Source organism: Octopus bimaculoides, chromosome 20 (assembly GCF_046866305.1).
Source record: "Octopus bimaculoides isolate indiv1 chromosome 20, ASM4686630v1, whole genome shotgun sequence".
NCBI classification, from domain to species: Eukaryota; Metazoa; Mollusca; class Cephalopoda; order Octopoda; family Octopodidae; genus Octopus; species Octopus bimaculoides.
This window is the reverse complement of record NC_142947.1, coordinates 21178686-21196228: the sequence shown is the minus strand read 5'-3', so window position 1 is coordinate 21196228 and position 17543 is coordinate 21178686. Positions and strand designations below refer to the sequence as shown.

Here is a 17543-nt window from a genome sequence, read left to right as displayed (position 1 = left end):
AAACTATTATTGAAGAGTCCTTAGCAGCTAAGATAATGTAAAAAAATTTATAACATTCCGTCGTTGAATTGCTTTGAATGGGTTAACGTAATGTAGAAGCGATTGTCTCCCCTGTAATGGTTGAACAACAAACGTACACCTCGTATAAATTAAAGTTTTCCTCATAATTCATTTTTTTTGCGATAAAACTATATTCTATCCTATTCACCTGTTTGTTACAAGTTGATTTTCAGTTATTATTACTAACAGGGAAACTATTTGAAGGATTGGGTTAAATTTAATAATATACTGATGGTCATCTGTTGTCTTGGTCATAACTGATTTTTAAGATTTAGAATAACTTTGGATTAAATGAAAAGATTAATAATCTAAGTTTTCTGTTTACTATCAATGCGTTGTTCTCAAAAATTTATGGTGCTTCTAAATTTGAAAAAAAAACAGTCCACTATTTGAACTTGAAAATACGGTTTTAGTCTTAGCCTTAGTTCTGCCTGTACAGCTGGCTGGTACATTGGGCAGCAAGATGTCTCCATTAATTCCGCTTTTGAGTATTGTCGCTTGCGTCTTCCCAGGTGGTGTTAAGTTGCTTCAGGTCTTTCTTTGAAAGTTGGCGTGTCATGTCTTCTTTGGTCTCACTCTGTTTCATCGTCCATTTGGTGGTACCCATTGTATAGCTGTTTTGGATATTCGTCCTTCTGGTAGATGGAAAACATGACCAACCAGTCTTTTCTTTCCGCCACAATCTCTGCAGGCTGGGCAGTTATTCTTCTCAGGACTTCAAAGTTTGTTATTCTGTCCTTGTAAGTGATCTTAAAAATATTGCGTTGATACAATGGGAAGAATTCAATCAAATATATACGGTATTACCAATAATTTTTCCGATACGCATGGATTAAATAGTAAGGCTGGTGTATGATGTGTGTAACTAATGACTATTATGTGTACTTTGTTTTCAATATTTGTTGAAGGTAAGGCGGAAAGCTGGCCGAATCGTTCGCACCCCGGGTAAAATGCTCAGCGGCATTTCGTCCGCCTTTACGTTCTGAGTTTAAATTCTGTCGATGTCGACTTTGACTTTCATCCTATCGGGATCGATAAAATAAGTACCAGATGATCACTGAGGTCAATATCCTACAGCCCAGAAATTGCTGGCCTTGTATCAAAATTTGAAACCAACACTTGTTGGAGACAATGTGAAAGTATCAGACCAAATTGATATATTATAGAACTTACTTCAGACCTATGAACTGATTCATTTAATCCTCAAAGATGAATTAAATGAACGCTAACAATAAAATCTGACGATTCAAGTGCCTATTCTCTTTTCTATGCAACATCTGTTTTTCTGCATAGTCGAAAATAACAACAGTTCAGTCTAAGTAAAAGCAAACATTTATTAATTTTCTTTTGGTACTCAAACTATTTTAATACTACTATAGTGATGAAGAAATACAATCTCTGCAATCTCTTTCATATTTTCATTTTATCCGACACATATTTAATATTGCGTATCTGATATATATATCTCACAATCTTGAAATCATAACTTTTGGTATCATAATGTTACATGTAACAATTTAAATACTTGTCTGTTGGTCACGTGTCACTTGTTCTTTATACAAGATCACTTGATACACTGTGCGTTGTAAACTCTTTTCATAAGGTTACATGGTACAGAGTGTATTGTCTGCTAAATGTGGTATGATGTGAGTCTCTTTCTCTGGACAAGTCTGTAAAACTATTCTTTCTTCTTGCTCGAGGTTGCTTTGTCTAATTAGGCAATTTGAATTTTAACCACCTTTGTTATTTTTTTTTTCATTTTACCACTTCAAATCATGTCTGTCAACTTTAAGTACACCATCGACCTTCAATTTGGATGATTTTATTTTTTGAAACAAACCAGGAATTTTTGCAATCTGTTATATGAATATATAAGAATTTATGTACGAAAATAAGAAGTGTATGTTTTAACTTTAATATTACAAATTGCCAGTTTAGTCGCATCAGTTTGTTTCTTCTCTTATAAAGATTTTCGAGGAAGTGGGTGTCTTGTATAACATTGTAAGGTCGGGTCATGTCAGAGTTGATTTCGCTTGTCTTAATATTGTTTTATTTACCGTTGATATTCTACAAAAAATTGGGAGCAAATAGTTGTGTCCAAGGTCCATATTTTTGCTACTCTTATTATTATATACAGTTATGGCACTTTGACTTATGAGTTCAAATTATACAAACGTCTATTTTGCTTTTCATGCTGGTGGGGATCAGCATAAAGGGACCAGTTAATTGGGTTGTGCTTTCCTCGTTTGTGTTTGTTGCGTGATATAGGTTCGTCTGGGACTCCAGATATAAAGAAGTATTTTTTGAATACGTCTTCATCTATACCTCGCATATTTCTTCGGTTTTTAGTTTAAGTATTGAAGAAGTCGTGGGCCTCTAAACACTAAGCTGTTACAGTGTCGTATCCTTACTCTAGGGGAAGAGGGCTAGATTTTTGGTATTATGTAGTGACACCCAGGCTTTCTATTTTAAAGTTTGGCGCTAGATAATCCAGGATCTTCTCTAATACAGGATGGGGCAGAGAGGACGGACGTTTTTGAAAAATTCATAAAATTATTAATTTTAGCTGCAAACAAATTTTATTGATATCAATGTATTTGTATTGAATTAGCATTTGTCATAATTAAGTGTGGAACACAACATCCATCATGTGATGTCCGTTTTCATTGATGCATTTCTGAAGGCGTTCTTGGAAGTTGGCTTCCACTCTCTCCAGCATTACTCTGTGCTTAGTTCCATGGTTTAAGCTGTTGCCCAATGACCAATTTGTACGAGTGGAAATGCAGGTCTTCATGCAAAATACGCCTAAATTCTATGATCAATTTTATCGAAAGCCTTCGCAAAATCGACACATATTTCATGTTTGATGCAGTAGGAGCTGTGTGAAACAGCTCTTCTCTTGATGAATCTGTGCCATGTGTTAGTGATCAAGTCTTCAACGAACGTAATCAGCTTCTGCTTGACAAGCCGTTGCAGGATTTCACTGATGGGTGAGACCAGAGAGATAAGTTTGTAGTTTTAAGCATCTGCTCTGCTTCCTCCTTTAAGGATGTGGTTTATTATAATTTATTTGAACTTACTGAGAAGTTTACCACGGTTTTGTCAGAGCCCTCTTGCAAGGTTTTAAGAAAACTGCTAGGATGCCACTAAAGCCTTTAGCCGAGTTTAAGTTCATTTCACCAACAGTTAGCAATGCATCTCTCTCTTTTTATGCTTATGAAATCGATGGTTGTGACTTCCATATGTAAGGCTGTTCTCTTGAATTCATCTGGCTTATTTGCATATCTCTCAGCGAAGAAGAGAAAACACTTTAGAACTGTTTCTTCAGTATTTCATTTATCTTTTAGGGCTCTGCAGTGAGTGAGCTACTTCCTTCGAACAATAACCTTATTTTGTAATATACCGAAGCTGATTCCCTTGCAAATTTACAAAAAGCCTTCGGGCTCATTTATATATTTTCCACAGCCCTGGTTTTTCCTTCTTCAATTTCTCCTTCGTGAGAGAGTCCGAGTTTCTCTTCTGTTGCTAAAAAGTATCCTTCTCTAGGTGTGATTCCTCGCTGTCCTTAAGTTGTTTATTTAAGCCATTTAAGATCTTTATTTCACGCTTCATGAGGACTTTCCAGTCTCTGGGACAAATATAATGCATATGGCTTGTGTTTTTGACATATCTTAAAAAAGTTTTATGACGTTTTATTTCATTGTCTTTCATAGAGAGTTTCGGGTCAATTTTGCTTCAGAGTCTCTTTTTGAATCTAGCTCCAATTTACTTTGTAGAAATTTCGGATGAATAAGGTTCAGGTCTTTGAGCTCTGTTTCAATACCCAATAATAATACTGTGGAACAGATATTATTAGTTCTATTGTACTGTGATCTGAGAAAAACATTGGTACAACCTTTACATTCTGGTTGACTTCTATCCTTGTTTATGAAGCAAAGAACCAAAACGTTTTAATCTCTGACTAAGTAGACTATTAATTGTTCCACGAAGGAAATTTTAGAGATCAAGTAAAGATCCTGCCTGTCTATGTTAATAATGCATTCGGTCTATTGACGTTAGAGATGTTGAAGTTGTAGCGGACCACATGTTACCAGTAGTACTTTTGGGCGACCTGAGATACATACATACATACATACATACATACATACATACATATATACATACATACATACATACATACATATATGAGCAGGCTGAACTTGGGAACTTGGGGAGAAAATACAAATCCATAATTCATATAAACAAATGATCACAATATATGGGACTCTAAAAATCTGCATGTAAGTGGCCGGTCAAAATTTACTCTAAAATTAAAAGGGGAAAGTGAACATACATACATACATACAAACATACATACATACATACATACATATATAGGTCCATACAGTTATCATTGTCAACTACTAAAGCAACACCCATTGTTACAAACAGAATTAAGCAATCAACAGTTATATTCCAGGGTGATAGTTTATCTGTAATGTTGTTTGTACTGGCATTGAATCCTTTGTCAGCACTGTTAACAAAATGTCAAGGCTACATGCTGAGATATGATGAAAAAAATAAAGTTAATGTTACCCACACATTTTTTGCTGATGACCTAAAATTATATTCTGGTAAGATGACCAACACCAAGAAGCAATTAGAAGTAGTCACAACTAGTAGAACTAATCAATAGACAATTAGAACTAGTTACGAGATATAGGAATGGAGTTTGGACATGATAGTCAACCGAAGAAAGATTGTCGACCAGGCAGAGAACATATATATTAACGGCTTGTCTATCTTCCCTATCTCTAATTATGAAAGCTACAAATACCTCGGAATCGATGAGAATGTTGCATACTTTGGTGACTGAGGCCAGAGTAACAAAAGAGTACTTCTTTAGACTCTGGAAAATATAGAACTCAGAGCTGTCTGCATTTAACAAGACCATATCTCACACTGCTTTTGCAGTACCAGTGCTAGTGCCAACATTTGAGATATTCGACTGGACACTCGATGAGATACACAACTTGGACATAAAAACCAGAAAAGTACTGACCACTACTGGTAACTTCCACATTAACTATGGCAATAATAGGATTTATGTGAGACGAAGTGATGGCGGTAGAGGTGTAAGGTGAGTCCAAACAGCCTTTGAATGCCGCAATGTATCACTCAGACAACACAGTAAAGAGAAAAATTAGTACATTCCATGCATACTCAAAAGTGAGAGCAACAACATCTGGAGAACTGCTGCGCCGTTACTCTGAGAATACAACTGTCTCATGCGACCCAAAGGAGGCTGACTGACCTACCTAAACAAAATGTTGGAGGAGAAGCAGGCACCATACCAACAAAAAGTAATGCATGGGTACATATACCGTAAGCTAGAGGGTAACAACAGCATTGATAGGAAGAGTAGCCTTTCCTGAACCTGCGATAGATACATTACATCCCATCAAGAAGATACCTTCGCTATCCAGGAACAGGCAATAGTTATTAAATATCTGATAAACAAAAGGGACAAAGATATCACCAAATCTCCACGTTGTGATAAAAAATGTCGGTTCTGCTATACCAGTGTGGAAAATATCACTCACATCATCGGAAGCTGTCCCAAAATGTCTACGAGATACTACCTGTCCCTGAGGCATGATATAGTTGCAAAGACTATTTACAATGTTATCCGTTGGAAGGACTGCCCTGATGTATACATCAAAGTCATGTCAGAACCAGCAGTATTCATACCTTTAAAAACAAAGAATACTACTGGAACACCCCAATAAAAACATCAATTGGGTGCAAACAAAACAGATCTGATATTATTCTATGGGACAGGAACAAAAGTCATGCGCTGTTATGGAGGTCAGCTGCCCAGCAGATGTGAACGCACAGCCAAAAGTAGTGGTGAAAGAGAGCAAGAGAATTTATGGCAAATTAATGTCGAACTTACAGCTCTTGCACCCTGACTATGAATTCTCATTTGTACCTATCATCATAGGCGTATTAAGTTATATACCGACAAACTTGCACAAAAACCTAGAAACACTTGGTTTCACGGAAAAAGAGCAAAAGAAACTGATGCGGATTCTCCAAATCCAACCTATTAGTGGCACAATGGAAATTTGTAAGACATTCAACCAATTCAACCAATTCAACCACATGTTTACAAACACCGGGAAGTCTCTTAACTAAAAAAAAGTCTTGTTGCTTTGCTAGCAACCGGCTTGAACTCTCTCAAGAAGAACCTAAATTAAACTCAAAGAAAGAAACACACATGCATACATACACACACCTGGATATTCCGTCAGTGATGTCATCTGGAGTTATTGGGTTCTTTCATGTCTTTCAACAGTCAGACGCCTTCATCTAAGTGACCCAATCACAGTCGATCAGGCTCCAGCTTACGTTAAGTTAGCTGACACCTGATTTGTAACAACCTTGGAACGATCTCTACCTTCTCCATAGTCTAATTGATGATCTTCTGTTTACTGGGTCCTTGTGATGCCTAGCACATTGTAACCTCAGTAGAGGGGCTGACTCGCGAACACTCAGAATCCTTTCTCAATGGGATCACACCTTGCTCGTAAGTAGTTGTTTCGTTGTAACAGCTCAGTATATATTATTTTCTTCCTACCGTTTGCCTCCTCAGTACGGTACTCCAAGAGAATGCAGTGTTCTAATAGTACCACTTGCTTGGAATCTTCCGAGATCATCGCTATGTCTGGGCTCAGCGATGTTGAGGCGGTCAGTTTCTGGAAGCGTCAGCAACTGTCTCAGTCTTCTTTCAAATTCCAGTTTCGCACTGTTACTGGCAGATCTGGGGACATGGTCCAGGCAGATGACGCCATCTTCACACCAAGTTTGACAAAAGCAATAATTGTTTTTCGTTTGGCGATGATGCTTGGGATTTTTGGATAACAACAGAAGATGTAACTACAAAGCTCTTCTTCATAGGCATAGAGAATAAGGTGATGATATTACAGAACAAAATGATACGGACAAGAAACGCGTTGTTACCCCAACTAGTTCATTTTTTGTAATGACTATCTATCTATCTATCTATCTATCTATCTATCTATCTATCTATCTATCTATCTATCAGCCTGCCTGCCTGTCTGTCTGTCTATCTATCTATCTACACACGCACACGCGTGCACATACACTTATACACATGTAGTTCGACTTCATGCAGTTTACCATCATTGTGCTCTGTGTCAGTAGCAAAGATAGCGATGTCACCGGTCTTCTTGGTTTACTTCATACCATAAATGATTGTTTTGACGGCGCTGCTCTATTCAACATAATTTGCGACGTAAGTTTTCAGAAGCTTGTACAACAATTTGAAGTGTGGGACAAGCGATAGCCTGTCGAAAAACACTTTCTCTCCTTAAAATTATGGGGGCAGTTGTTTTGCATTCATCTTCGTGCTTACACATGCGATAGACAGTTATCCGTTATTGTTCGTCTGAGTATGCAGAAGAAATGCTCTCAGATACCTTCCATGTATTTTAAAAATCTTACATGCAGAATGTAGCGGAATTGTTGACTTCGCATCTATCATAATTGAGTTTAGCCTGGTTTGTTTTAGAAAACTCTAGATCGGTAACTTCATCGGGTTGCTCAGTTGAAATGATTTTCTAATCATCGTCTGCTTTTATCTTTCCCGTTCACTAAATCATTTGTGAGACCGAGGAACTTCTCTCTTCCTCCACCTATCCTGGTTTTCCATTCCAAGTAAATGCTCCTACCTTGACAATAATGAAACGTTTTTACAGTATGAGAGCGGAATGGAAGATTCAAAACAAATACTAATATTTGCAAGTGACGAAGCACTTCGACAGTTAAAACAGCACAAGAACTTGGCGGCAGATGGATCATTTAAGTGCTGCTCTAGTATATTTTTTCAGTTATATATACTTCACATTCAAATTGATAATTTTAATGCCCCACGATTGTTCGCATTGCTCTCTGATGAAAGTCAAGACATGTAGTAGACTTTTTGCCAAAATAAATGAATTATTGCAGAATGAGAGACCTGATAATATAACTATGGATTTCGGAAAAGCAGCCCATAACGGATTTTTGGAATCGTTTCCTGGGTCGAATTTGGCACGAAGATGACGGTTGCCCTTCCTGCCAGTTGATGATATTGTAGATGGATATGGACAACTTGTCGATGATGATGATATTCCACAGTTAATTGTATCCTATTTTGAAAATAATTATATAGGACCACCTAGAGGAAGAAGACAGAGGAGGCACCGCCTTGAATCTCCATTTCCATTACCTATATGGAATGTTTGGGATCGATGTATGACGGGGACTGCTCATATTACAAATAGTTTAGAAGCCTACCACAGCGCACTGAAAAACACAGTGAATGTTAGTCATCTAAATATTTGAAAACTTATTGATATGATTAAATGTGTGGAAAGGTTTGCCAGTAGCAAATTGCAGAAGAACCAAGTCAAAAGAAGAAATACAGAGATATGAACCTGCGTATAAAAATTGTCATGGAAAAATATTATTCAAGCAAAAAAATTATTTTTCTAAAAGCAATTGCACGCAATCTTAAATTTTAAGAAAAGATAAATATGTAATACAGTAAACCTTAGAATAAACGTTTTTTTATTTCAGATATTCGTTCTTCCATTTTATCTATGATCTCGACAAAGACTGACAACGAATTGACCTGGGGACGAATCGACTAACGACGAATTGACTGGGGACAAACTAAACGACGACTAATGGCCGTCGACGAATTGACCGGACACCTTATCATTGACAAAGTACTGTATCATCCTTCATGTTCTGCACCCAGACATCCGACTGTTTAGAAGACGATTTTACGATTCGAAGAGTTGTTCATATCCTCCAGTGTATATTTGAAGATATTGACGTACATGTGCTGTTGGTTTAGCATTTCCTTTATTTCTATGCAAAGTACGACTATAGTCCTTCGTGGGTATTAGTGTAACCTTGTTGTCCCTATTTTACATTGCTGCCATGAAATAAACCTGCACGAATATGTGAAATTCCTTAGTGGTAACATTCTTCCTGAATTTTATACGTTATAAAGTATTAAAAAAGTTTTTTATGTTCTTGACAGCTCGTTCTGGAAGTGTATATCGTGTGGAGCACTCCGTCGGTTACGACGACGAGGGTCCCAGCTGATACGATCAACGGAACAGCTTGCTCTTGAAATTAACGTGCAAGTGACTGTGCAATCCACAGACACGTGTACCCCTAATGTAGTTCTCAGGAAGATTCAGCGTGACACAGAGTGTGACAAGGCCGGCTCTTTGAAATACAGGTACTACTCATTTTTGCCAGCTGAGTGGACTGGAGCAACGTGAAATAAAATATTTTGCCCAAGGACACAACTTTTCAAATACATTAGTCTATTTGAACCGTATGTTCAAAGCTTAACAAATATAAAAAGTCTTTAAACGATGTTGCTGAAATGCAAATCTAGCTTACCAAAGCTTTTTTTTTTTTGGTGTAGTGGTATCACAGTTGTCTGATCTGCAGCAGACACGTGGGTTGATTCCAGTGGTTGACACGAATAAAAAATACGATGATCGACCGAAGAATTTGCCAAATAATTTTATAGCACTGTCATCTCTTGTTTCAATGCAAAGACTATCGAGGTTTCATATATTTCCAGATGTGCAAAATCATGTCATGAATACTACATACTAAAATGGTCGACAGTATAGAAAATTATATTTTCACCCCGATTTTCCTCTAACTAGTCGTCTCACAGTACTCTGAGATTGACACATATGCTCTTTTCTGGTCTGCTTCTGATGGCGATAAATTTTGTTGCGTCTACTTGAACATCTTTTGCAAATTGCTTGATATATAATTCTTTCTACTTTTTATCTTTTTTTTGTCTGATGGGATTTTACCCGATGTTTTACAATCTATTATTTACGGCTAGACTTGCATTTGAGAAACTTCGTAAAAATAACTTATTTTGTAATACGCTTGTGTTTTAGAGTCCAACGTATTTTACACAGTAATGGCACATTCGGAATAAGACATCTGTTTTCGTGTGTACAAAAGAGGAAGTCAAAATAAAGAAAATCTAATGATAGTTTTGGCTGTAAATTTACTAATTACCTATTTAGGTCAGAATTCTTAATCTCACTACGAATAGCTTTTCGAATGGCGGTGGTATTTGTCCCACTGAGCTGTGGTAGCTCCAGTCAGGAAGTTGGCATTCTAGTGGCTGTTGTTCTGTTTTACGTCGTTGACCTTGTTGGGGATGGGTGGAAGATGTGGGGTATCCATTTAGTTTGAAACTTTTTTGGAAATGCACAGCGTAAATGTGTCGGTCAGTCGGTCGCTTTGTCACATCTGTTACGAATGCGAGCAAGTTCATTTTGTATGTTGTTGTGCTTGGTATAGTGGTGGGGAGCTGATATAAAGTACACGAACATGTCTCCGCAGGCCGTTTTTGTATATAAGAATCGTGTGGTGGTTTCACCTCTTTCCGAAATGTTGAATATAACATCAACTAGTAGAAGAGTCTCTGCTTCATCGAGGTGTTTAATAGTGAATCAAAGCATTTATCAATATTGTTGAATGCATCAAAGGTAGAATTCACTTCAGTACGGGAGTATGTGAGAATGAGTACGACACTGACGTACCTAGAAAAGAAAGAATAGTAACTACAGATGTTGAACGATCAACCTTCCAAAACATACTATAACAAGTAACAACTCCTTCATCCACTTGCACAAATTTATTATGCCGCAGAATTTAGTACCGCCGTTATTACCACACCTATTCACCTCTTTCTCTTAATTCTTGCACATTCTCAACTCATCACTAGAACACACTTCATCACACTTAATAACAAAGTTCAGATAGTCCATTTTGAATTAAGAAAATGTCATGAAACCATACGGACTAACTTTACCTGTGAAGTTCGTCAATTGTCCAGTAACTTTTCCAAGAACTCCTTCACACAAGTACACTAATTTTTCAAGGCACGACTCTGGCTACTGTTGCCCATGCTACACCATACTATCTACTGCTACTGATACTACCAATCCATCTTAACCTACCTCAGCTATAAAGAACAGCATATTTTCCGAACTCTGTTTATTTTCTTTCATATATTTGAAAAGGGGAAGCTTCCCCGAAATATTATAGGATCATTACACAACCTATGTGAGGTAATACAATACCTTTCCTCTTTGTTTTCAGTTATTGACATCACCTTACATATTTTGCCTACGCTCTCATTGCTCAAAGGTTTTTAAACGCACGCTCACATAAAAATGAATCTATCTATCAAAAAACATGCACTCACACATATGTATATATATATATATATATATATATATATATATATATATAGAAGTTAAAAAAAACAATAACAAAAAAAAACAACAAAGTGAGGACGTGATACGGATAGTGTTATTGGACGCTCAGGAAAGGAAAGAGAGAGTGTATGACGTTTCGGGCGTAGCCCTTCGTCGGAAAGATGGAAAGTTCGGTGAATGGAAGAACAGAGAAAGAGGAAAATGGTACCGATGCCCACGAGGTTATATATATATATATAAACATAACTATTCACAAACATACGTCTGCACACACATATATACATATACAGGCCTACACACACCTATACAAAATACATACATACGTATATATATATGCATACATATACATACGTATGTTTATATACACATACTTATACATGTATGCATAAACTGGTTCATAGTTGTGTACTATGTTTCAAATTTCCTTTCACTAGTCTCCATACAAAGGTCACAATGTACATACCGAAAAAGCAAAATTGAAGAGTCGGTTCATAAATTATTTAACTTCATCGTCATACATATGTTACTGTGAAGGTAATGACCGAATTATGCAATTTGGGCCAGGTAGATTTTCTAGGTCTTACTTTGTCAGAGATTCATAGCGAATCGGTATGAGAATCTCTGACGAAGCGAAGACTAGAAAACATACCTAGCCCGGATTGCGTGATTCGGTCATTATCTTTACTGAAATAGGTGTTAGATGATGCAATTAAATAATTTATAAATTTATCGGTATCTTTTGCCGAACCGCTAAGTTGCAGGGACGTAAATACTCCAACACCGGTTGTCAAGTGGTGGTGGGACACACACAAACACGTCTACCAAAATCCACCGACAAGGCCTTGATCAGTCGGAGGTTATAGTACATTTTGGTCAGTCGGAGGTTATATACATTTACCTGAGGTACTACGTTGTAGGACTGAACCCGGAACCATGTAGTTGGAAAGCAAGCTTCTTACCACACAGCCACATGCGAATTCTTCACTATGCCCTTTTTTGAAAACAGAGTGATTTTCTTTGTGAAAATATTGTGTAAATAAAGGTAGTACAAATGAAATAGAATAAAATGATACTGTGAAGAAAGATTAGTGGACTTGGCCGTAAAAAGTTCAGTTCTTGTTTATGAACATAATAGCGGTAACAATATACAAAGGACTGCAGGCGGCGAGCTGGCAGAGTTGTTAGCATTCCGGGCAAACTGCTTAGCGGTATTTCGTTTGTCTTAACGTTTTTGAGTTCAAATTCCGCCGAGGTCGACTTTGCCTTTCATCCTTTCGGTGACGATAAAATAAGTACCAGTTGAGCATAGGGATCGATGTAATCGACTTAAGCCCTCTCCTGAACTTGTTGGCTTTGTGTCAAAATTTGAAACCAATATCCAAACGACTGGTCCTTAGACTGTTTATCTGAAACCCTAGTCAACGTACTATCCTCCTTCTAATTTCATTTGTGTAAATGCTTTTGTGACTGATTTGCCTCAATTCAGCTCTGAGGCTCATAGGTCTTCCATCTACGGTTATCTCGTATTTTTTTTCTCTTAAGCATTGCGTGTCCAAAAACTATGTGCGAATGCGTTTTCTCATTGCCTTTTCGAAGAAAGTTTTATGTGATTCATGGAAGATTTAGTGGCTATTTCTAGAATGTGGGGTCTGTTTAAGTAATACATAAAATAAAGGAGCTAAAGAGAGAATGTCAACGTAGTCGTTCCATCTAATAAAAAATAACAGCTTAACTCTTCTTAAGAATATATTGGTTAAAATAATCAGAAAAAACATTGCTTTGAAAGATAAGATGGTGATGGCTAGAATCCATTTGATCAAAGGTTTGTTGACCAGGGATTACACAACAACAACAAAAACTGACATCGAATTATGTATTTACGGTATCGAACCGGCCAGGATGTTTTTGAGTATTCAGTCCCGTACTTCGATATATGACAGGCATATGGCTTTGTAGTAAAACTATTCTGCAGCATAAACAAATATTTTCGTACTCAATACTCTAGAATAAGTATTACTTCTCAGATAGAAAAAATATACGCCCTCACTAATATCTATCTATCTATCTATCTATCTATTTGTCTTTTGTCTGGTGGGCATTTTGATATGAAAATGCATAAAAGGTATGTAGGAATGTATACACATATACGAGTGAGTGTATATATATATATATATATATATATATATGAATACTCATATATTATACACACACATACACACGTATATACTGGCAGTCCGTCGCTCATATATATATATATATATATATATATATATATATATATATATATATATATATATATACATACACACACACACATATATATACATATGTCCACATATATATACGCATATATATAATGTATATACATACATATATATAATGTATATGTATATATATAATGTATATACATATATATATAATGTATGTGTATATATATATAATGTATATATATATATATAATGTATATGTACATATATAATGTATATATATATATAATGTATATGTATATGTATAATGTATATGTATAATGTATATGTGTATAACATATATATATATATATATATATAATGTATATGTATATATATAATATATATGTATATATATAATGTATATGTATATATATAATGTATATATTTATAATGTATATGTATGTATATAACATATATATATATATATAATGTATATATATATAATGTATATATATATAATGTATATGTATGTATATATATATATATATATATATATATATATATATATATATATCGGCGCAGAAGTGTCTGTGTGGTAAGCAGTCCCACTGCGTGGCAGCTTGAGCCTCGGGCCGACCAAAGCCTTGTGAGTGGATTTGGTAGACGGAAACTGAAAGAAGTCCGTCGTATATATATATATATATATATATATATATATATATATGTGTGTGTGTGTGTGTGTGTGTGTGTGTATGTTTGTGTGTGTGTGTATGTTTGTATGTCTGTCTCCCCAACATCACTTGACAACCGATGCTGGTGTGTTTACGTCCCCGTAACCTAGCGGTTCGGCAAAAGAGACCGATATAATAAGTACTAGGCTTACAAAGACTAGGTCCCTGGGTCGATTCACTGTACTAAAGGCGGCGTTCCAGCATGACCGCAGTCAAATGACTGAAACAAAAGAATAAAAGAATATATATAATGTATATATAATATATATATGTATATATATAATGTATATATATATATATATATATATATATATATATATATATATATATATATATATATATATACATATATATTGTATATATATAATGTATATATATACAATATATATACATATATATTGTATATATATACAATATATATACATATATATCGTATATATACACACATATATATGTATATATATACTTATATATACTTTATATATATATATATATATATATATATATATATATATATATATATATATATATATGGTATGCACACACGCACGCACACACTGGCACAGATACCATAAATTGCGGGGTACAAATAGACGTTTTAAGTCTGAGGACATGTCTTCAAAAGTAGGATTCAACTTTACCGGAATAATAATAAGATGCGACTTATGCCAGAGGATGGCTAACCAGTGAAGCAGTACTCCTAATACTTGTTGTACACCACTTAGCACAACTCAAGCAGATTGCCACAAGCATGTTCCAGCTAAATCTCGTGTTTGGTGAACATTTTGAACAGATTAACAAAGATTAATATAGATCAGCTATACAAATCCAATTAGCACTTCTGCAGGTGTTGTTGCCAACAATTGATACACTGACTATAAACATTGAGCGGAGTGCCATTGTCAAACAACCACGGTATGCGTGTCTCTGCGCAATATCACGAAAGCAAAATAGATTGTGAATTCACATGAATATATTCATTTATGGCTAATGGGTATTATAAAAAAAATAATACCAGTATTTTCCCATAACATTTGGTTAATGCGCAAGATTTGCATGTTTCATGTATGGCTGATGTAATTCTGATTTCAGAGAAAGATTGCCGGGACGGGACGTATACATTACAGTACAAGGTGTCATGACAGATTAATGATACATTATGACCGTTTATTAAATATATTCACATTGGCATTATAATAGTACTTATATGGTACAACATCTAAAATAAACGTTACTTGACAGTTGTTTTACTGGCGATTAAAACCAAAAATCTAAGATAATGTACTATAATTTGAAATCATTTACTCGTACATATTTTATAAATTTACACTCCAAGATCAATTAAGATTTTAAAAAATGATTTTCATTTTACTTGTTTCAGTCATTAGACTGCGGCCATGCTAGAGTACTATCTTGAAGAGTTTTTGGTCGAATGAATCGACCCTAGTACTTATTTTTTAAAGCTTGGTACTTATTCAGTTATTATTTTGTCGAACCGCTAAGTTACGAGGACGCAAACACAGCAACACCGGTTATCAAGCGTTGGTGAAGGGCAACTCAGTGCTCTCGGCCCAGCGCGAGTGGGTGCTGAAAATTTCCTGCTTTGGGTAAAACAAAATACAGGAGGATCAGTTAATTATGATTTTATCCAACATGTTCTCCTCTCTGATTCACACTTATTGCAGCTGTTCTTCAGTTTTTGTAAGCCCTGTAAAAGAACTCGGAAGGTTGGGCCTCCAACCAGACCTTTCGTGATACCCTTACGGCCAGGAACTTTTCAGCACCTTTCGTGTATGTGTATGTGTGTGTGTGTGTGTATATATATATATATATATATATATATATATATATATATATATATATATATGTACATACATACAAGCATACACAACAGGCTTTTTTCTACGAAATCCACTCATAAGGTTTTGGTCAGCCCGAGGCTATAGTAGAAGACATTTGCTCAAGGTGCTCCGCAGGTGGGACTGAACCCTTTTAAAATCCTTCAAAATCTTTCTTCAACCACTCTTCATCCTTTGATCTAAAAAGACATGCTGCATACGGCTCTGAATAAACGGATGTTCCCACTTCGTCTTTCTAATACTCACTGTCTTTCTCTTCGTCACTTTCTTGCCACAGCAAATTACTGTCTTACCCATCTATTATACTTGAGATGCTATTGTTTTTGAAACACTTCACGACAGTTCCTTCACAAACATCGTCCCAAGATTTTACCACACAAATTTCGTAGCACATCAAATAGTGAAGCACCTTTCGTGAATATCTCTACAACCTTAGCGAACATCTTTTCTCCGTCTACCATTCATTTATACCACTCTAAACAAATATTGTATTTAAAAGGTTTATTTAGGTTGATATGCAGAGGGTAAAGCACAGACGTTAATCTTTCTAGAACTATTGATGTTACAGTATTGCTTCGTTATAGTCTTTCTTTTTACATTATCTGTTAAATGAAATCTAAACATGTCTCACATTAACAAATTCCTCTCCTTTCATAAACCACGTTGGTGCCTATTTTATGAATTTTGAATATATAAACATATATTCACAAGTATGGCTGTGTGGTAAGAAGCTTGCTTCCCAACCACATGGTTCCGGATTCAGTCCTACTGCGTGGCACCTTGGGCAAGTGTCTTCTACAACAGTCTCGGGTCGACTAAAACCTTGCGAATGGATTTGGTAGACAGAAACTGAAAGAAACCCGTTGTATTAATATATGTATATATGTATGTGTGTGTGTCTTTGTGTCTGAGTTTGTCCTACCATCATTGTTTAACAACCGATGTTAGTGTATTTACGTCCACGTAACTTAGCAGTTCGGCCAAAGAGACCAATAGAATAAGTACTAGGCTTACAAAGAATAAGCCCTGGGTTCGATTTGTTTGACTAAAACCCTTAAAGGCGGAGCTCCAGCAAATAACTGAAACAAGTAAAATAAAAGAATAAAAGAATACTTCAGCTTTATTCATCCAACCGTTCTTATGAATGTGGAAAGAGGGAATTTCATATTTGGCATCGCTTTTTTGTTTAAATACAACCATTGCTTCTGTTCCATCGGCAACTCATCGTAATAAGACAGTGAAGTTTAATCTTTTTATGGTCTCTACTTTTTATTAGAATAAAAAAAAACAGTTTTGCTCCAAAGCATATCCAAAAAGTAAGATGCTTCATTTAAATTACCATTCTGACACGGTGAGTAGTGTCGTCTTTAGGCATGAGTACAG

At 35.8% G+C, this 17543-nt stretch overlaps 1 long non-coding RNA gene across 1 annotated transcript in view; it reads right to left on the bottom strand.

The window, feature by feature from the left end:
* Window positions 1-8652: 8652 nt before the first annotated feature.
* LOC128250315 (uncharacterized) overlaps window positions 8653-17543 on the bottom strand; it is a 32218-nt gene continuing 23327 nt past the window's right edge. The window contains exon 3 of the long non-coding RNA XR_008266323.2: window positions 8653-10700. This is a non-coding gene — a long non-coding RNA (uncharacterized LOC128250315). The remainder of the gene's footprint in view (window positions 10701-17543) is intronic.